Raw genomic sequence first — 22,677 nt, forward strand, 5'->3', positions numbered from 1 at the left:
GTTTACATTTGTCTGCTAACTGGTCTCCCAGCTTATCCATTTAGTAGCCTAAGTGATTTTTTTTTTTTTAAAAAAGTAAATCAGATCTAGTTATTTCCAGGTTTTAAAGTGCTCTGAAGAAATACAAAGGTAAACACACACACATAAACACACCTTGCTTCTCAGTTTTATTTGCAGTTTATCAAATTTTAGAAGCTAGTTTACAAAATATAATTTTTCAAAAATATGACTTAAGAAAAAGAAGAGAAAAATAAAAACTACTCCCAAATAACGTAGGCCTGTTTTTGTCCATCACTAAAGGAATAGTCAGTTAAAATGCAGTAGAACCATACTATGGAATAAATATAGATAGCAGTTAGAAGTAAAAGCAACTTGAACATTTCTTAGAAAACTAGGATTGAGAAAAAAAAAACAAATATCAGCAACATATTTTTGAAATATTTTAAAGTAAATACATGCTCAAGATATCACATATTTTACAAGTGTGTGTATATATATATATATATATATGTACTCTCAAGGGTAGATATCAGTAAACACTGAAATGACTTTGGGAGAGATCAATTTGAAAGTCCAGGAAAAATGGGGGAAAAATTTTTTTAAAGATTTATTTATGCATACAAGAACTGGGGTACAGGCCAGAGGTGTGGGGGATGAGAGGATTCACCAGAGACAGAGTAGGGAACAGAACAGGCAGGCTGACTGAAATACATTGCTGAGGGGAGCAGCAGGCAAGTCAGGAGAGGTCTGCTGCGCCATATGGGTAACTCTCTGGCCAGCCAGGGATCAAACTCCTGCTGCAGAGGCTGCAGACAGCTTCATAGGTTGAGTCTTAACTCCCTGTGCCACCAGGGAGGCCCAAGTGGGGAAAATTTTTAACAAAACAAGAGAAGTGTGTGCATCCGGTGAGCCAGAATATTAAGTGGTTCAGTTATTTGCACTGAGGTAGAGTGGAAGTGTTACCGAATGCCGGCCTCAGTTTCCCTCAGCCAATAAAAGGAAACCGAGTTTGAGGAAAAGGAAAGAGGTTTTATTTGTCGACAAATGAGGAGGGCGGCAGACTCATGTCCTAAAGACCACCGCCCTGCTCTTTGGCAGTGGGCAGGGGTATTTATACAAGGGGGAGATGGGTAGGGGTCTGCAAAGGGGAGGGGGGAAGGGGTCTGCATGGAGACAAGTGGGCGCCAGCTCAACAAGGAGGTGGATGGGTTTTCATTAGGGGGAGAGGGAAGGGTCTGCATGGAAACCGGAGGGGGCCAGCTTGTTTTTCTTCTGCAACAAATGGGAAAGATAAGCTATTAATCCTGTTAATGCTAGATAAGGGGGAATTGCAATAAATGGGGAAAAGACAAACTTGTTAACTGTATCAGAAGGAAGGGGAAGGCAAAGGAAAGGCAAGGTGAGAGAAAGGAGAAGGGTATGGTGATAGAAGTAGGAAGTAATGAGAAGGCATGTAACTTTCTTCTGATCACATCTTTCACTCAGTTTTTGGTCCTGTCATTCCTGTTCCTCAGGATGTATTCCTAGAACTCTCCCAGTGTAGACTAAAGTCTCAGTAGTAGCTCAGTGGGCAAAAATCACAGAGACAATAGTACAAGTTTAGATAGGATTAGACATAAAAGTAAGGAGCTAACAAATTGTCTTTTTTTCTTTCCTGAGCATTTGAGTCTATCCTGACTTATTTATGCCATCTACTGGTCCTTTAAATTAATCGCCTTCCAAAACTCACTTGCTGTTTGATTTGGGAAGCTTTGCAGTTATTTGGGAGCCAGTACTGAGCACCTTTTCTCTCAAATATTCCATTTATTGCTGAGATTTCTCTAAAGTAATATCTCCTCCTAATACCGGTGTGTTCCAAAGTAAGTTTTTCCCTTGTTAGCAAAACTTTGTAGAATTAATTCCTTTGCTAGAAGGAATTAATTCTAGAAGGAATTAATTCCAGGGGAAAAGAATGCAGTTTCTGATAGAGGCAAGAAAACCTTCTCCCAAATTTGCTATACCAGTTCTGGCTTTTCTTTTCCAAAGCCGGAAACTTGCTTGGAATGGAGGTGTCCTCAAATTTACCTAAAATGCATTTGTAACAATTTCCCATTTGAATTAAAAAGATTTGCATAAGCCAATTGTAATCTTGGGGATAATAGACTGTTTTTATTTTAGCTTTATCGTGAATTTCTCAACTACAACAATTTTACAATTGCATATAAAGGAATATAATATAGTATGGTCTTACCATATGCCCTTATTATCTTACTATCATTTCCCCTGCTTCTCTTTTTTGATTTCCTCATTCATCAAACAATTCTCTAGCTTGACTCATCAAGAGAAATGTCAGAATTTTTAATGCTGCTTCAGCTAGACACTTACTTCCTCTAATAGTCCCCCCGAACATGGAATCTAGTCAAATCTTATACCTGCTCACTAAAAGAATTTGTTCATTAGCAAATGTAAAATTTCAACAACAACCAAAAATCCTGTCTCATCCCTCATTCCCTTCTTAACAGAATGGTATGTCAGACTGAATCACTTCTCATTCATGTCTACTATTCTAAAGAACGAAAAAATTCAAGCAAGCTAGTTCTGAAACAATCCCTAAGAATAAGCATGAAACTTGACAAGCCACCTTCTCTTCCTTAAGCAGATGAAGTTGACTCCAGAAACAGCTTCCTAGAATATTTCCCCCAATTCCCAAATGAATGTGATGCAATTCTCACAGGGAAATACTACTGAATATTCTGAGCATGCTGAATATCAGAGCAGACTTGCAGCCACTAGATGCAAGCAGAACTGCAGCCACTAGCCACATCTACTCCATCACCTTTCTTACCCTGTGAGGGAAGAGTTATTTTTACATTTTAAATGGTGAAAAAAAATATGAAAAGGATAATATTTAGTAATGCATGAAAATTATACTTCTGTCTCAGTGCTCAAAAATAAAATGTAACAAAACGGCCATTCCTATGTATTTACTTTCTGTCTCTACCTGCTTTATACTATAACAATGGAGTTGAGTAGTGACAACAGAGAAAACATGACTCAGAAGCTGAGAATATGTACTAACTGATCTCTACAGAGGAAGTTTGTAGATTCCCATTATAATTTGAACTTGGAGAGATGAGGACTCTGAAATCGTTGGTAGAGTCTACAGAACTAGATGCCAGTGAATAGATATCCAGGGAAAACCTGAGAACGAATGGAGCCAGGTCCACACCTCTCATAATCCATCACTCTTCCTACTTTGTCCATTGAATCCTTTCATCAACAGACACTGATCTCAAGATTCTTGAGGTTTCCTTATTGTGGTTTCCATGGTATGTGCATTCATCTTGAACTGCACAAACACACACACATACACACACAGTTTGGGGCTGTACTAGGTATTTCTCCTACACGTTTCAACTAACTTCTCATAGTTCTTGTATGCTAATTCTGAACAAAGAATTGCAAAGGGGGGGAAAGAAGCAAGAGCTTTAAAATAGGGTCCTTTTTCATTTTATAATATGAGAGAAAAAGCACATCTTCATGGGTCACTTTTCCTAAGTGTCTTCATGTTGCTGAACTCCTATTTCAGGTCACTAGCCCACTGAGACCAGAACAAGCTTAAGCCTTGGCTTTTGTTTAGTTTTTTGATCTTTAAAACTGCTAATCACATACACATATAGAGGTGGGAGATGGTTCTCCTGAAATTTATATAATATTGTAAAACAATGGTAAACCAATGAAATTTTATTAAAACAACAAAACTGTTCATCAACAAGTGCCTCAAGAAATAAAACTTGCAAAGAAAGAGGAACTTAACCTTGGTGCATTTTTTTTCTTATTTCTGGTTGCCTTGGTTCCTCTCCAGCTTTTAAATACTTGATTTTATTTATTGGTTCATTTTTGTTTGTTTTTTGTCTACAGTTTTATTGTTTGCTCTGATGCAGCAAGCTATTTCCTTAAAACCAGAAGTGATTTTTTTTTCTCTTTTCAATGCCTTCTACTTTTTAGTCATCATAAAATGTTAGTTCTAACAAATGGTAAGAATAAAACACTTCAATGTGAGGTTAGTCGATTTCCTAAAATCAGGCCATGCCTTACACTAGTCACAAGCAGTACAGAATGTTGACTGACAAAAGCTCTAGAAACTTTCATTAACTCATAGAAAGACCCTTAATTCAAAATAGATTCTATGACAAATAATACACTCACTGGCTGAATCAATATTCCAAAAAGGGAATAGGCTCATACATGGGAAAGTGTTTGTGAAAAGAAATAATAAGGCTGAAGATTCATTAGACTATAAGGATAATGGAATCACTAGCAAAGAGTAGCTAATGAAACACAAATTGCACTTTGACAGGATTTGGGTGGTTCATAGGAAAAAAAGGAAGCCTCAACAAAATCTTGCAAAATAAAATTAATAAGATGGGTTTGTGAAATATTAGTAAGATTTAGAGCAAAAATAGAGAAAATTATCCTTGATTCTGAGCATCTAATTGTTACGGTTCTTCATTATATTATTCAGGCTTTCCCTTTCTAACATGCCCTCACCACTTGTTTATTTTATTTCCTCCTCTCTGTATTTTTTTTTTTAATTTCAACAATTTAAATTAACTTGATAGTGACCCAGTAAGAATATAACTATGTTCCATATGGTAAAGTAAATGTACAGAAAGGCAGAGTATCATGCATAAGATACTTACTATAAAAGTCAATAAGGCCCCTACTACATTCTATTTCTAATAAAGAGAAAATGGAGAGGGTAGTTATAAATCTTGACAACTATTACTCTACAAAGTTATATCTTTGTAATATACAAACAATTAAAATATATTACCTCTAACCAAAAGATGGGGGTGGGGATAGAAGTGCTAATGAAGTTAAATTATTGTGAGGGTCTTACATTGCTAGTGAAGCTAATAAATTATTCATTTGTGGTAAACACTAATGTAGTGACAATGCTAGTAATAGTCTCTAAGGAGACCTTGAAGGAAGAATATAAAAATATATCCCAAATAACAAAATAAGGAGAAATAAAATAATCAAAAATAAAACAAAAAGGAAGAACAAAGGAAAGAGGAAATAAACATCAAATATAAGATAATGTTTTTAAAAACTCTATAGCAATTGCATTAAAATGTAAGGATAAAATATATTGGTAAAAAAGCAAAAATTATGAAATTCAATAAAAAAATTTTAATTTGTGGAATTCTGCTGAATGCATGTAAAGAATTTTTTAAACTCATAAATATGCTTTTTATAAGAGACATGCCTTAAATATAAAAGCATCAAAAGACTAAACATTAAAGATCACAGATAAAAAGACATTAACCAAAAGAGTTAGTGTAGTTATACTCACAGCAAAGTGAATTTTAAGTAAAGATAATATTTTAGAACTAAAGAACTTTCAAAGTGATAAAAGATGCAGAAAAGAGGACATGCCAATCTTAACGTGTAAGCTTCTAATAACAAAATCCATATTATAGTCAAATTTGACAAACTATCTTACAAAAACTGATAAATTCACATGTATCATTGCAATTTTAGCATAATGGTTTTAGTAAGTTTTAAATTTGGGGAAATTACATTTCTGAATAACTAATGATCAAAAGCAAATCACCTCCATAGAAATTAGAACATATTTAAGATTGAATGACAATGAAAACATAACATTAAAATATGTGGTATGTAGATAAATGCACCATATAAGGAAAAATTACAGCTTTCTATGAATTTATTAAAAGCAAAATGACTTACCAGAAAGGTACCTCCAGGCTCAGATGAATTATTGAACCTATAAATTGTATCAAACATTTAAAGAAAAATTAATACCAATCCTGTATTGTTTTAGAAAATAAAACAGGAAAGAATATTTTCCAAATCACTTAATATAGGCAAAATCAGAAAAAAATCTCAAGAAAAACAACTACATAACCAAATTCCCATAAACAGATACAAAAATTCTCTCCATTTAAAACTATATTAACAGAAGAATGCATACTAACCAAGGTATAATTATGTTGAAAATAAATGAACAGTTTAATATTCAAAAATAAATCAATGAAACAATCATCACATAATAAAATAAGGAAGAAAAACCACATGATCACAGTAGATACAAAAAAGAATCACAGTAGGGCCCCCCGGGTGGCGCAGCGGTTGAGCGCTGGGTTGTGAAGCTGCCCGCAGCCTTCTGCAGTGCCAGTTCGATCCCCGGCTGCTCCCCGGCCACCAGAGGAGGGTCCCACTTGGCGCCCAGACCTCTCCTGCTGTCCGCTGCTCCCTTCATCAGTGTACTTCGGTCCTTCTGCCTGCTCAGCTCCCTGCTCTGGCTCTGGTGAATTCTCTTACCCTCCCGTGCTTCTGACTGTACCCAGTGCTTGTATAAATAAATAAATAAATCTTAAAAAAAAAAAAGAATCACAGTAGACAAAATTCAGTGCGCATTTGTGATAAAAATTCTTTGCAAAGTGGGGATATAAGGGAACACTATCAACATAATAAAGACAACTTTGAAAAATCTGCAGCTTAATATTTTTGAAGGTAAAAGACTAAAAACCCTCTAGCAAATTTCAGAAATATGGAATAAATAAGAAGTAAAATATGTTTTACTCCTTTGCAATAATATAATGGGGGTCTTAGCTAGTCAATTTAACAATGCAAAAATTAGACATATAATGGATGGATGGATGGATGGATAAGGCAAGGCATAAATATTGGAAAGCTATACTAAAAATTGTCTTTATTTGCCTAGGACATTATCATGCATAAGTAAAATTACAAAGGTCACAGGATACACAGTTAATATATAAAAATCAATTTTATTTCTAATTATCACATTAAAAATTAAAAGAAAAGAATAAACCAATTCTACTTATAATACCAAGATATAAAATAAAATAGTTACGAATAAATTTAACAAAAAGGGGCAAATTTGTTCAATTAAAACTAAAAAAGAAGATGAATAAATAGATACATAATGGCCACAGAGGAATGCTGGCTTTTGATTTTCTTTTATCATTATGTATTTCACAGATTTTAATATTCAGTTTGTAATGGCTTCATAAAACAAGTTTGGAAGTGTTCTCATTTTATCCACTTTCTGTGTAGTATTACATAAATTGTTTCGAAGAATTCACCTGGGAATGTGGTTTTCTTTGTGAATGAATTTATTTTTTCTAATTTTAAATTTTCAATAGTTTTATTAAGTGCATTTTAATACAATAAGTCACCACTCATTTTTCTTGTATAGTTTGATGAATTCTTGTATTCAACAATTCACAATCACTACTCTGAAAACTCTTTCAGTTTCGTTCTCAAATGATTTTTCATTCTTCACTAAAGTCGACCTACTCCTATCCTTACCCTCAATTCCAGACAATAAAGGATCCAGTTTTTGCCATTATTATTGTGCTTTTTATGGAAGTTACTATAATTGAACAGTATGCTATATAGTTTTTTGTGATTTTTTTTCACTTAACATAATGCATAAAGATTCATTCATGTTGTTTTGTATGTTAATATATTGTCTCTTTCATTGCTTGAATCATAACCCACCGTATGATATGTTATTCAGGATTCTTCTGAGAAATACTACCAAGTAGAGAGCTAGGTGATGACAGATAGATAATAGAGACAGACAGAGAAATATAAAATAAGGTATAAGGTATTGGCTCACAAGATTAATGGAGAGTAGGAATTCCTATAATCTGTCATTCACAAGCTGAATACTCATGAAAGTCAGATGTATATTTCTAAGCCCTGAGAGGTATAGATTATAGGCCAAATCTGAAGGTCTGAGAACAACAAGCACAAAGAGCAGAAAACTGATGTCTGAGTTCATGCAGTTAGGCAGAACCCCTTTCTCCACCTTTTTGTTCTATTTAGGCCCCCAACACAATGGATGGTGCACACCCAGATTGGGGAAGGCCATGTACTATTCACTCCAGTACTAATCTCTTTCAGAAACAATATTGCAGACAAGATTCTACCTGATTCTCTACCTATTTGCATGTCCTTGCACCTGGAAAGAATGATGTAAATAGCGTATATCCTTAGATTTTTTTCCCCTGTGTATGGGTGGTTTTCTTTACCTTTGATTTTGGTGAGGGAATTTGAGTACCCTGATGTGTCATGTAAATTAATAAATGATGATTTAAAAGAGTTCATGGGTTGCAGTTAGCTCATGTGAGTCTTTGTCTAGTAATATAATAGTCTTTGTCTATTAATGATATCCTGTATATTATTCTAAATTTCTGCAAAGTATTTATAAAAATGGCATTAAGGGAAAACAATAATAATAAATGTTGTACAGGGAAGTAACATGGTTATTTTATTTCAGCTTAATGAATTATACTGGGTCTTGCTGCAACTGATTCATTTTGTGACTAACAGCAAAAAAAGAGAAAACATGAAATTAGCAGCTGAACACAGCCACCTAGCCATCATCCCGATCAGCCATCACATTTGATGCTTCCAGGCTCTGCTCTAAGATGATTCTGTCTCTGCACAGTCATTTTCCCAGCCTTTCCAGTCTCCTTCCTTTCTCTCACTATCTTAGTGATATATTGTGCTCCTTTCCTCCCCAGGTCTTATTTCTGATTATGAACCTGTGTCTTTTTTGGTCACACACACTAAACCTAATTCAAGTAATGAAATGATATTCTTGCTTCTTTGAACACACGGCCTTGTCATTCGAGCCCACAAATGACAAACTGGGATACATTACAAGTATTTGGTGCATCATTTGGTAATTTTAAATGATGTATGAAAGCAGAATAAGCATGGATTGATTTTTATATCCTACTTTGATTCTACTTGGCTGAAAATTGTGATAAAGCTTGTTTTGAACAAAAAAACTAGGGAAACCTGAACTAAAAGTCGCAGAAAGGTGGTTTGTAACTTATAGGTTTTCAGTGTCTTTATGTAAGTATTCCTGCAACCACAATCCATCATAAAAAAACTACTTTTAAAATCAAGTTAGATAGGGCCTCCCTAGTGGTGCAGGTGGTTGAGCGCCATGCTGTGAAGCTATCCACAGCCTCTGCAGCACAGGTTCAATCCCCAGCCACTGGGGAGGGTCCCACATGGCGAGCAGACCTCTCCTGTCACACCCGCTGCTCCCCTCAGCAGTGTATTTCCTTGGTCTGCCTGTTCTGTTCCCCACTCTGTCTCTGGTGAATCCTCTCACCCTCCCATGCATCTGGCCTGTACCCCGGTTCTTGTGTAAATGAATAATTTTTTTTTTAAAAATCAAGTTAGATCACTTAAAACTTTGGGTGTTAAAGTTTGTAGTTTCAGCTACCTATCCTATATAGGAAAATATTTAAATATTAATTCTTATTATTTCACAGAACTTTAGATCTGGAAAAGAATTTAGAATTCATCCTGTAGAGTCCAAGCTTCTAATTTTACAGATCAAAAAACTTAATCTTAGAGAAGTAATGAAATTAACCTCAAATCACAGAACTACTTAGCAATTGTGAAAATTTTGAATACATGCTTACAGAGTCCCATTTTAATGCTTCTACGTCAAACTCTACAATGTGAAATGATATTTTGCACAATAGAGAATTTCATGTAAAATAACCATAAAGAAGGAATTAGTTATCTTAACAAGAAATAGGAGGTCATTCTTATAACTTGCAATTTACTTGATTTCCAGGATAAGCATATTTTCCATGTCAGTGGAATACATAGAAAATGAGTGTTAGTATTTTAAAAACAAAAAATACCTGAAAAGGAAGCAATTAGAACAGTTAAGGAGTAAGTCTCCAAAACTCATAGCTTGAAACTCTTGAAGAACATTTTGTTCTTGGAGATTTCAGAGTTGGAAGATTCTAGATATTGAGATCTTGGAATGAGTAATGGATGCCTGCCTGTCCCTGGTGTTGCTAAGATGCAGTTGGATCATGTCATTTTAAACAAAACTGGGCCCTTACAGCCCTGATCCTCAACTCTGATCCCTGCCATCACTGTGACTCAACTTTGTGCATAACTGATCTTCCTAAGACAGTTGTACAGTTCTCAGCACACAGATGCTCAATAAAGAGTGTGGTTGAACAGGTGAATTCCTTCACCAAGATCAAATACTGAGAAATTTGTAATTTTGTAGGAAATATGTAATGATGCTATATCTGAAGACACTGGCCCACCCTCACATTTGTATTACCAAGTCAGCCCCTGAAACCACTTATAAAGGAAAATCATACTAGCCCTAATTCATTCTCTCTCTCTCCTTTCCCGGTTTTATCTTGAAAACCAGATCAAAACATTCTCTGTATTTAGAAGAAGAAAGTATTTTTTAGTCCAATGCATCTACCTTTTTTCTAAACAAATTAGGCTCATGATGATGGAAATGGATTCTTCAAAGAGAGAGAGGACTAACCACCTCAGGGAATGCCCTATGAAGCGCTCACAATCTATACATAAAGGCACTAAAAAAAGTGAAATCTGTGGGGATTTCTAATCAAGCAATAGCCAAAAACTTTTTCAACAATAAGAGAGGAGGACATATACATAAATCACTCTACTGTAAAGCTAAAATTACTGCTGTAAGAGAAAGTATAATCAGAGGATACTGATAGCAAGAAGAAAATTATATAATGAGTTGACATTCAAATAAGACTTTGAAAAATGTATTGAATTCCAGCAGGAAAAAAAAAAACAGCTTGCATTCTATGCTGCAGAAGTAAAAAAGGCATAAACATTTATCTTGTACTTAGGAGTAGAGAGAAGACTGGAGGTTAGAATATAAGTCATGGGGAAGAAAAGGGATAGCTGAAGTGTACATTTGTGCCCACCTCTATTTCTCAGACAGGCGTCCAATTCCAGTCTATGTCACAGAAAAGTCTACCACTGCAGACTGCTTTTTCCAGGCTCCCACTTCAGCTGGTTTATGACTGGGTTTGGTCAGTGGGAGATACCAATTAGACAGTGGGAGTCTGTGGGTCTGCCAATCCTAAGTGGCCTGTTCAGCCACCATTTTTGTTGCCTACAGTTCTGCATTCCTAAACAAGGTCAGAACTGCCTGGTCAATCAGTTACAGGAGCCCAACCCTACAAGATGCCTTTCAAGTCAATCAAGAGCTGAAAACTTTATCACCCTGGGAAGGGTATGCATCCCAAGGTATGACCAGGAATGCCTGGGGGGCCACTGACTGATAGGACCCCAAAAAGGGACCCCAAAAGCTGATCGGTGGAACACCTTGTTGATAAGATTGAAACCATGGCTGGGGATCTAGGGCTTGATTTCAATTGCAACACAGAGTCATCAAGCAGATGAGAAGTGCCTGGGGGCAGATTTATGACCCCTGAAACTATAGATGACAGAGCACATTTTCTAGTTTCACCCCTCCCTTTTCTCTTTGCCCTCATTCCCCTTGCAAATGGTGCTGGAAAACTCTATCAAAAGTCCAGGATCTTGCTCTTCAAAAAGTATCCTGCACCCTACGGCTTGCTCCACAACTCCCATTTGTCAGTGTGGTGTTGTCAAGTCAACAGAAGTCAACAATGCTGCAACTCTGGAATTATGTCTTCCTCTCTCTCATTCTTGAGCACAACCTCTAGGAAGAACTGTGTCCTCCTCGTGGCTCCAGATCACATAGGACAGCCCCACCCTGTGTGACTTTATTTCTCACTCAGACTTTCCCACTAGAGTTAGAAATTTCCTTCAAAGATTTGGGTTCTTGGTTCTAGTAACACCTTCTCCTCACACTGTTCTCTCTGCCTTAAGGGTGTTTCTGTTTTATTTGAAGGATATCAGAATATCAACCCAAATATGCCACTTTGACATAAAAATTATTCTGAGCTACAGGCAATTAAGTACAAAGAAAAGCTCTCTCCACTCTTAGTATTCTGCTCAATAGGGAGGATATAAATTTTTACTTTACTGGAGACAGACTATTAGTCCAGACAGCCACAGAAGAATCTGCACACAAATCTCAGTACTTTAATTTCCTTCCATCTAAAATTACATGCTTGCTGTCCTTATGTTAGCACTTAGAAGTATAAAACTGCCTTCCTTTGTCCTATCATTATGTGACAGTATTACCCTTCTTTGTTGAATATATAATCTATATAATAGAGTTCTAAGCCTTACCTTTGAGTTACTTTTTGTTGGGGCTTCTCCCACATGGTGTTCATGGTATGTGTTAATAAACTGTTTTTCTCTTGTTAATCTGGGCTTTTTGTTAAGAGTTCCAGCTGAAAATTTAAGATAGCTAAAGTTATTCTCTCCTGCATTGGTAACTAGTGGCTTTCTTCCTATCCTCCATTTGACTTTTCAACATTCCCATCACGTGTGTAACCAAATCTCTGCCTTAAATTATCTTTGCTTAAAAGATCTAGAGTTGTTTCTATTTTCTGCTGGGAGTCTTATTACAGATGGCCATTAAGATTGTCTAATGAAAGGGATAATGACTTCAGTTCCACCTTTCTTTGCCTTCCGCTACTCGATTCCTCTACATTTAAAAATGGTTGTTTTTGTTGTTCTCAATTGACTTTTAATGAATCAGATTCATATCCTATCAGTCTTACATGTTTTAATCACTTCTTTTAATCTCCCAAAACATTATTGAACATCTATTATGTGCAGAAACTGTGCTAAGTGAACCTATGACCACAAAAAAAGTGTGGTCAAGTAGTTGGCCCTGTAGCTAAGAAATTGACATACAGTATGATAATGACTGAATGTCATCTACACAGCGTCAGTAAAAGGCAAGTGACAGAGAAATCAATTCTCGAATGGTAGGTGGTAGAGGGAGGAGGGGGAAAAATATTGCAGAAGGAAGTTCAGGGAGTGATCAAAGACAATAGGGTTTTATTTAGTGCTTATTGTTTATTGGATACTTTTCAAAAATTGTTTTATATATTTCATTTAATCTTTATACAAGTCTCTGAGGTAGGCACTATAACTATTTCCATTTACTAGATAAGAAAACAAAGTAAGCAGACATTAAGTAACTACCCCAACATATTGTCAAAAGCATGGAGACAGAAAAATGCATAAAATTGTCAGAAAAAGGAAATCACTCAGTAGCTTTCTTGTTTCATTGTTTTAAGTGAAGTATGTCCAGACCAAGAAAGCTGTCCTAAGAAGTATGTACTTAATACTATGTAGTTGAAAGGAATCCAGTGCAAATTTCTGTGAACAAAACATTGCCAAAGAAGCAGGACCATAATGCTGCATTTTGTTTTGATGTTGTAGTAATTAATTTGCAAACTCTTGGTTTATATAAACAATCCTAAATCAGCTATAAATAAAATTGAGGGAATAGGGCTCTTGCAACATAATAGTACTTATACTGCACACCAATATAATTTGCCTGTATAAATTAGTTCCTGAACAAATGGGTTCAAAACCTATTATCTAAAAGTAATATAATCGGGGATCACATTTATGAAAGGCAAAAGTTGTGGACTTCTAGTGAGTCCGAACCTGGGACACGATGGGGAGGGAAATCAGACATGGGGGACTGTCATGTCCAGCATGCAGTAAATCTTTATTGTCTTAGTGCTCATTATATACTATTTTAATTGCAGCAGGTATAACATCAAAGCATACCATATAATGATAATAGGTATGAATGATTAGTCTATTTTCTTACTATTATCTATTTACTTCAGACAGTAGGGTACCAGGTGGTTAGTTCTCACACACATAATCTTATTGCCCCCTTGCCAGAGCCTGGGAAGTTCGCTCATTATTTTTGTTATTCTCAAACTATGGAGATGTATGCAGGTCACTTCCAGGCTCTCAACACCAAGTCCTGTCACCCAGAGGTTTTCCTCCGAGATGCATGTGTTTTCACATGCCTTAAAGACTTGGGTCAAGGCCCTTCTGCTCACCGTGCAGGGTCTCTCCATTTTGTTATTCTCAAACTGTGGAGATGTAGAAGCCTGACTCCATGCAGGTCACTTTCCAGACTCTCAACACCAAGTCCTGTCACTCAGAGGTTTTCCTCCGAGACACATGTGTTTTCACATGCCTTAGGGACTCGGGTCAAGGCCCTTCTGCGCACCATGCGGGGTGGCCGCCTCCAACAAAAAGTACCCATTTTATCTTTTCATTGATCACCATAAGGTATGAGAATTTTACATTAAGATTTCTATTCTTCAGGCTGACAAACATGATAAAACAGGACACATTAATGCTACTTTTAATGTAAATATGCATGGATACTAGTTCTGAAATAATGCCAGAAATAACAAAATGTAACACATCGCATTTCAAAATGTTATATATCCAGCACCAGGAGCAAATTATTTTCCACTTAAATATTGCATGCTTTCTACAAAAGTACACATTTTAAATTTTTTTCTATTATGGTAGATTTTTCAAGAATTAGAAGCCATAGCAGGTTTTATTCAAACTTTGGAATTCTGTATTTTGTAGAACATTAACCACTAGAGGGCAGACATGACCAAGTCATTTAATAAGTTCTATTTGCTGTTTTAAATTCTGAATTTGAGAAACATGTTCTTGAAGTCAAAGGTGTATTTTCTTTAAAACTGCATATCAACAAATTTTTAAACTCTGATAATTCATCTCTATGTTCTTTCAGTTTTTAACCAGCTACCAAGGTCATCTTCTTAGCTTTGTTTTCAACTACATTAAAATTAAATTTACAATAGACATTGTAAGTTATCAGTTTGTTGTACATAGTATTTATAATGTCCTCAGTTTGTTTATAAGTGAATACACTGATAAAATGGTTATATATTTTCTAACTTAATCCTTATAACACATCTATGAATAAAGTTCTATTATCCTCATTTACAAGAGGGAGAAAAGAAAAAAAAATTTTAAAGACTTATTTGTGTATGCATAAAAGAACTGGGGTACAAGCCAGAGGTGTGGGGGGTGAAAGGATTCACCAGAGACAGAGTTAGGAACAGAACAAGCAGATTGACTGAAATACACTGCTGAGGGGAGCAGTGGGCAAGTCAGGAGAGGTCTACTGTGCCATATGGGTAGCTCCCTGGCCGGGGATCGAACTCGTGCTGCAGCAGCTGCTGATAGCTCTGTAGGTTGCTTCTTAACCCCTTGCACCACCAGGGAGGCCCAGAAATAAGAAATTTTTTCAAAGTTCACAACTGTGTGGAAGAATAGGAATTTAGACCCAGTTTCGTCTAATTCCAAATTTGTGTATTACTTCTCTTTTTTCTGTTTTAAGTATATGTGAAACATATACTTGCAGAAAGTTCATAAAATGCATATTTGAATATAAAAATAATTGTAAAGTAAAATATCCATTTCAACACCACCCTGTTCAAAACTAAAGATTTATTTAGTTCTTGAGCCCTCACTGTTTATAACCTCTTCCCCATAAAAGGTTATCATTATCTTTATATTTAGAGAACTTTTTTTTTTAGAACTTTTGTGAGTTTTGCCTACTCATAATGGCATAAATCATTTCTGCCTTCCTCTTCTTAGTCAATATTATATTTGTAATATATAGTCTGTCGTATCTAGTTATGTTTTTTAATTTTTATTGATATGTACTTTAACCATTTATTTCATGAACTGAAGTGCTGTGCAAAACTTACCACAATTTATTATCTATTCTACTATTAATACACATTTGGGTCTTTTCCAATTTGGGATTACTATGAACAATGTTACTACAAAAATTCTTAAATTTGATGTACATATTAAAAAGCTTCAAATTTAAGCTTTTTAATATGTGTATCAAATTTAAGATGTATAACAGAGTCAAATTGCTAGCTCATTAGGTCTATATAGGTCTGTAGGGTCAGGAAGACCACAGAGCAGGTTTTCTGATCCAGCAGACCAGGTAAAGGAGGAGTCAGAGTCCTCAGTGGCTTTTGCAGGCTTTTATTGGGATTTACCTGGTTCACAGCAGGCAGGGGTGCTGGGGGGCCGGGAGGCTGGCAGGCCTCCCAGCCCCCAGTAAGTCTTCATTCTATCTGGGCTCTCCGGCCTTCTCTCTGCTTCTCTGCTCTCAGCTTCTGTTCTGCTTCTTTCTCGGCTTCTCTTTCGGCTTCTACTGGCGTCCTCATGACACCGCCCTTAAAAGCCCAGTCTTTGCCCAGGTGAATCCCATCTACATATGCCCACACGCTACTCCAGGTGCCCGCCATCAGGCATGCATTCAGGACCACAGGGTTCCGTCATCTATCCTAATGGCAGAAGGGCAGAAAAGCCTGACATTTTTTCCTTACCTTACAAGGTCCAACTTTATTGAAAACAATTCAAGTCTGTTAATAGGTAACTATTAAAAAATATAGTGGTATACCCACATAATGCAATACTACTCATCAATAAAAAAGAACAAGAAACACATGCAACAACCTGTTATCAAAGAATATGTTTTTACTGATAGAAGTTTTTAGATATCATCAGCTTCAAATAAGGAGATGGTTGATCCTGACCTGTGCAACCTCTACCAAATTTACCATGGGCAATAAGAACTTCTTTTAAAATTGGGCACTCTTGGGACCTCCCTGGTGGTGCAGGGGTTAAAGACAGTGCTATTAAGCTATCACCAGTCACTGTAGCACAAGTTCGATTGCCACCCGCTGCTCCCCACAGCAGTGTGTTTCAGTAGATCTGCCTGTTCTGCTCCCCACTTTCTCTGGTGAATCCTCTCACCCCCACCCCACACCGCTGGCTTACACCCCAGTTCTTGTATGCATAAATAAATAAATCTTTAAAAAAATAATAAAGTTGGGCACTCTGGTTTTTATTCCCAGTGATGACTTACCATAGTAGGTGGAGTCTATTGTTTCCATGGCTTAAGTCACCATCTGTAAAGGCAGGACTGGACACGGGGCAGGTTTTCTGATCCCATGCATACCGGGTAAAGGAGGAGTCAGAGTCCTCAGTGGTTTTTTGCAGGTCTTTTATTGGGGTTCACCAGGCATATGGCAGGCAGGGGTGCTGGCTGGGAGGCTGGCAGGCCTCCCAGTCCCCAGCAAGTCTTCACTCTATCTGGGCTCTCTGGCATTGGTTCTGCTGCTTCTCGGCTCCTCTTTTGGCTTCTGCTTTGGCTTCTCAGCTTCTCTTGGCATCCCCGTGACGCCACCCTTAAAAAGCAGTCAGCGCAGGCGTATCCACTTCAGGTGCCCGCCATCAGGCATGCATTCAGGATCACAGGGTTCCCTCATCTATCCTGATGGCGGGAAGGCAGTAAAGCCTGATACATTTTACATTACCCTACACCATCCTTTTTTTTTTTTTCAATTTCAGATAGATTAATCATCTTTCCAGTTGGTCTCCCTAGCAAGATGCATTTCCTTAGGGAGGACTCCAGTCCCTACCTAAGTTAAAATTCCTTCTCAGAATGGTGGTGAATCTCCAGAAAAACCATATGGACTTGATTCAACACATCAAATCCAAATCTGAAGTCTTCCAAATCTCTCTTAGTATGTCGGGGCAATATTAGTTCATGTATTGCTGTCATTGCCAAGTGTAGGGTAAAGAAAATATCAGGCTTTTCTGCCCTCCTGCCATCAGGATAGATGATGGATCCTTGTCCTGAATGCATGCCTGATGGCGGGCACCTGGAATAGGGTGTGGGCATAGGTAGATGGGATTCAGCTGAGTTAAGACTGTGCTTTTTTTTTTTTTTATAATAAATTTTATTTTTATAGTCCCCATACAATTGCAACCCCCCCATTCTGACCCCAATCCCTCCCCTCCCGCCCTCAGCCCCCCAAAAGTGTCTCTGGTTCATAGTTTTTTGTTGATTTTGATTTTCACTTTCTTATAGTTATTCATTTTCCTGGTCCCTTATTTAAGTTTTCTAGATTCCTGCTATGAGTGAGACCATCCGGTATTTTTCTTTTTCTTTTTGGCTTATTTCACTGAGCATGATCCCTTCCAGTGCCATCCATGTTGCTGCAAATTGCATGTGTTTATCTTTTTTGAATGCTGAGTAATATTCCATGGTATATATGTACCACATCTTCTTGATCCAGTTATCTATTTTTGGGCATTTGGGTTGTTTCCAAAGCTTAGCTATTGTAAATAGTGCTGCTATAAACATAGGTGTGCAGGTGCTCTTTGGAATTGATGTTTCTGTGTCCTTTGGGTAAATACCTAGGAGTGGAATTGCTGGATCATATGGCGGGCGGCGTCACGGGGACGCCAGCAGCAGCAGCAGCAGTAGCAGCAGCAGCCGAGCAGCAGCAGTAGAAGCCGCAGAAGCCGCAGAAGCCAAAAGAGAAGCCAAGAAGCAACAGAACGAACGCTAGAGAGCCCAGATAGAGTGAAGACTTGCAACCTCCCAGCCCCCCAGCCAGCACCCCTGCCTGCCATATGCCTGGTGAACCCCAAAATAAAAAACCTGCAAAACCACTGAGGACTCTGACTCCTCCTTTACTCGGTCTGCATGGGATCAGAAAACCTGTTCAGTGGCCATTCCTGACCCTACACCAAGTTATGCTATAAATGCTTTTCAAGTATATACTATGAACCTAAAAATTAGTATTCCAGGAGATGATCAGTTATACACATTAATTCCTAGATTCAATTCTATTCAACAAGCATAAACCTTCTCATAATCTTCCTTTTCAAAGTTTCTGAGGCAAATCCATGCGTAATATTTGATCATTGTATCAGGCAATAATTCACTCTCTTGCGCACCATTGTGACACCTGAATGCCTTACTTATCTAATTCCACACTTATATCTGGTTTAGTAAAGAAAGCAAAGGAGACTTAGCAACTGGAAATGCAGTGGTCACATTTTGCCCTCTCAGCTAGTGATTTGACTCTAAGTGTGAGTATTCACAACCAACTTAAATTCACTATATATCTAGTTCGATTCAAAGGCAGGACCTGGCTCCAGGCAACAATATAACTGATATGATAGATATAATCAACAAAATGTGACTCACGTGAAAAATTCAACCAGCTAATATTGAGAAGGGTCATCAGGGTAGTTGCTGTCTTTTCAGTAAATAACTAAATCACAGTTGTTAGGTCAATCTTGTAGTTTGTCTTCTAGTTTGAGATTCTCCTTCCCAAAGGGGAGGCAGGGGGAGAATCCAAGATCATCTCTCTGAGTTGGCAATCCCTTGGCCAAAAATTCCTTTTTCTCCATAACTGAGAGAAACAGTTAAGAGTGTTTTCTTTCCCTGAGACACTGTAGAGTACATGAATTAATCAGATTTTTAAGTGCCAATAGCCTCTGTGGCTATCATCAGTGGCCTTGATTGTGCTAATGCAGGAGGTGCTTGGAAGTGTGGGTGTGGAGCACGTATGCCTGATTGTGTAATCCTGGCGCATGGGTGTGCTTGCATACGTAATTGTGCACACCTGACTCCAGGGGTCAGAGAGACAAGGACAGTGGCACTGAGAGACAGAGATGTCTTCGAGAGGATGAGTGACTACAGAGAGGCAGTAACACCAGAGAGAGCCCAGAGAAAAGCATAAAAATTTGCCACCACAGACACTCCCAGGAAAATCCATCCTCAGCATCACTGCACATTTTATGTCCTCCCCATCTGCCACAGCTGCCCCTTTGCTTTGCATTTGTTTCTTATTTATTATCAGATTTTACTCCTTGGATGTGTCTCCATATTGCTCACCTCAAGGGCATATAGCAATAATAATTCTGTCAGTTTCCCCTTCTGTCCATTCCCAGAAACATGAAAATCCAAGTAGTGATGGGACACTCTACTTCTAGGTAACAGGGTAGCTTTACAATTATTCCAAGTTTATTCACTTATAGGAGGAATGTAAGGGATTCAAATAAGAGATGGGGGTGGAGTAATTAAAGTAAAAATCAAAATCAACAGGCAACTATAAACCAGAGACATTCTGCACGGGGGAGGAGGGAGCTGGATCAAAACAGGAGTGGGAAGAGCACAAGGGTCTATGGTGAGGGTGCACGGTTGAATTGGTGGTGGGAATTTCACAGGGACTATACCTGAGCTGATAAAGTATACATCGTATAAAAATGAAAAATGATTTAAAAAATATATAAGAGCTAATGAAAAGTAAAAAGGTAGGTAGGTAGGTAGGTAGGTAGATAGATAGATAGATAGATAGATAGATAGATAGATAGATAGATAGTATTCCTAGTTTAAACACTGTGGTGTGTCACTGTTGAGTCCATTGTTTTCATGTGAGTTAAATTCAGAGGAAATGAAATTGTTTCCTAAGTATAAATGTATTCCTCTTCTGAAATATGCTACTCTAGTCCTGAACCTTATAAAATTGAAACTGGTAAAATAAAATTTCTTTTGAAAAGAGAGCTGTGTGATTACATCATGAATCTCTTTATCCCTAATAACTTCCCTAAAGGTTTTCTTACTTTAGATGACCCAGCCAAGTCAGTTCTTTCTGTCCTTATTATGACCAGTTTGATTTCAAGATAAGTTAATTGCCCAGTGTAAAGCAACCAACCCATTCCGGGCAGGTTTATGAACGGTTCTAGCAGCCACATGCTCTTCGCCGTGGTTTGTAGTCGCCGCTCTCCTCCGTACACTCCACTCCTCCACCCTTGACACCGCACTACCACCACCCCGCACTCTGCTGCACCACCCTTATAAATCAGTCTCTTAGCTCAGGTGGACCCACTTCAGGTGCCCGCCCTCAGGCATGCCCCCAGGATCACAGGGCTCCCTCATCTATCCTGATGGCGGAAGGGCAGAAAAACCTGATACCTTTTACCTTACCCTACACCCATTCCAGTTCTTTAATTAGTACTGTACAGATGATATGGAATTTGGTAAGTCCATGTGACATTATGTCTCCAGTGTAAATTTGTACATAGTCACCAGTGAAATGTGTACTTTCTTTTGGTAAAATATTACCTAGGGGACTACATTTTTTCACATTTGTAGTGAGGCAACCAGGTGCAGGGCAGGCAGGGGAGCAGGGCAGACAGTTGGCTGGCAGCCTCCCAGCCCCCAGCAAATCCTTACTCTCTCTGGACTCTCTGGCGTTCTCTCCTGGTTTCTCAACCGCTTTCCACCACACCATCCTCTGCAGTACTGTCCTCTGTGACGCTGCCCTTACAGCCTCTCTCTCGGCTCCAGTGTGCCCACTCCAGGTGTCCACCATCAGACGTGCACCCAGAGCCATCACTCCCAAATGCCTTCCGATTCAAGGCCACAGGGGATAGCCACAGAGGCCAAGGGCACAAAAGCCTGACCATCACTTACCCTACACATATGTTTTTCTAAATCTTTATCCCAGTCCTCAGTCATTGCCATTGCTGAGCCATTGCTCAGTCAAACTCTGACATGTGTTTCTGATATTCTTTTTTTTTTGTTTGTTTGTTTTGTTTTTATTTATTTATTTATTATATTTGTTTGTTTTGTTTATACATGCACTGGGTACAGTCAGAAGCGCGGGAGGGTGAGAGAATTCACCAGAGCCAGAGCGGGGAGCAGAGCAGGCAGAAGGGCTGAAGTACACTGCTGAGGGGAGCAGCGGGTGGCAGGAGAGGTCTGCGCACCATGTGGGATCCTCCTCCGGTGGCCGGGGAGCAGCCGGGGATCGAACCGGCGCCGCAGAGGCCGTGGGCAGCTTCGCAACACAGCGCTCAACTGCTGCGCCACCGGGGAGGCCCCGTGTTTCTGATATTCTATTCAGAATTTAGTTGAAGTCACCTGGGGCCACTGGTGAGAGTCTATATTATCTACCTGCCATTCTTTGCCCATGATAAATCTTACCTAAAATAATCTGTGGAATTTCATTTCCTATTAGCATTCTGGATATTATATTACCATATTAGAAGTATCAATAAAGGATTGTCACTGTTCCACTCAGTGTTTACAGTTTGAATAACATTGTTCCTATTTATTTCACATAGCTACATTCAAGAAATGAATCAGTGCATAAGCCTTTGCATTCCAAAACTTTGAGGAGGTAACCAGATTTTATCTAGTGATCATTGATATAAACAATTTCAACTCTCCTACAGAATTTCCACAAGTTTCCATAATTTAAATCTCCTTAAAGTCTCAGTTATCCAATCATGTAGATTCTTTCTGCACTAACTTCAAGGTCATTGACCACAGCCTGAGTATGTAAATATATAAGCACTATTCCAGATGAGAATCCAAATTTTCTTGCACTGTAAGATATACTGCGTTTGTTTCTGCTTGTTGGGTGAACTGAAACTTGCTTTCTCCAATAAGGGTTTTACCATCAGCAATGTGAAAGAGATTAGGCTTTCAACAAGAAGCATGTCCCTCAATTACAGGACTTCTAGCAGTAAACCAGGACTTCAGTAGAATGAGACTTTAGTAGGATGAGACTTACAAGTTAAGACTTCAGCAATAGAAACTGATAATTCCTCTGGTGGTCTCATCCTGTGCCCCAAAGGCAGGTCCACAACCTCCTCATAGAAACAAGTATTTTCTCCAAATCACCTCCAATTACTATTTCATTTCCATGCTATCACTATTGGAGTTGATTCATCACTATTGGAATATCTCTCTGACATTGCCCACAATATGACAGGTATTTTGGATCTCAGATTTAATTGATGTCCTTCAATGAGACCGATCTCTTATATCTCAGTTTCAGGGTAATAGCCGTCTCTTGGAATGAGTTTAGCTATTGCCATCAAGTAATTTTCAAGTTCAAATACCCAGTAGTCACTGAGTAGGAGCAATTATTAAATTTTGCTAGGGAATTTAGTCTGCAAGTGTCTACATAATGATACTTCCAAAATAACTCCTACATCAGCATTACATGGATTGATTTTACTACATGA

Source organism: Talpa occidentalis, unplaced genomic scaffold, assembly GCF_014898055.3.
Source record: "Talpa occidentalis isolate TD23 unplaced genomic scaffold, MPIMG_talOcc4v2.1 talOcc4.9, whole genome shotgun sequence".
NCBI lineage: Eukaryota > Metazoa > Chordata > Mammalia > Eulipotyphla > Talpidae > Talpa > Talpa occidentalis.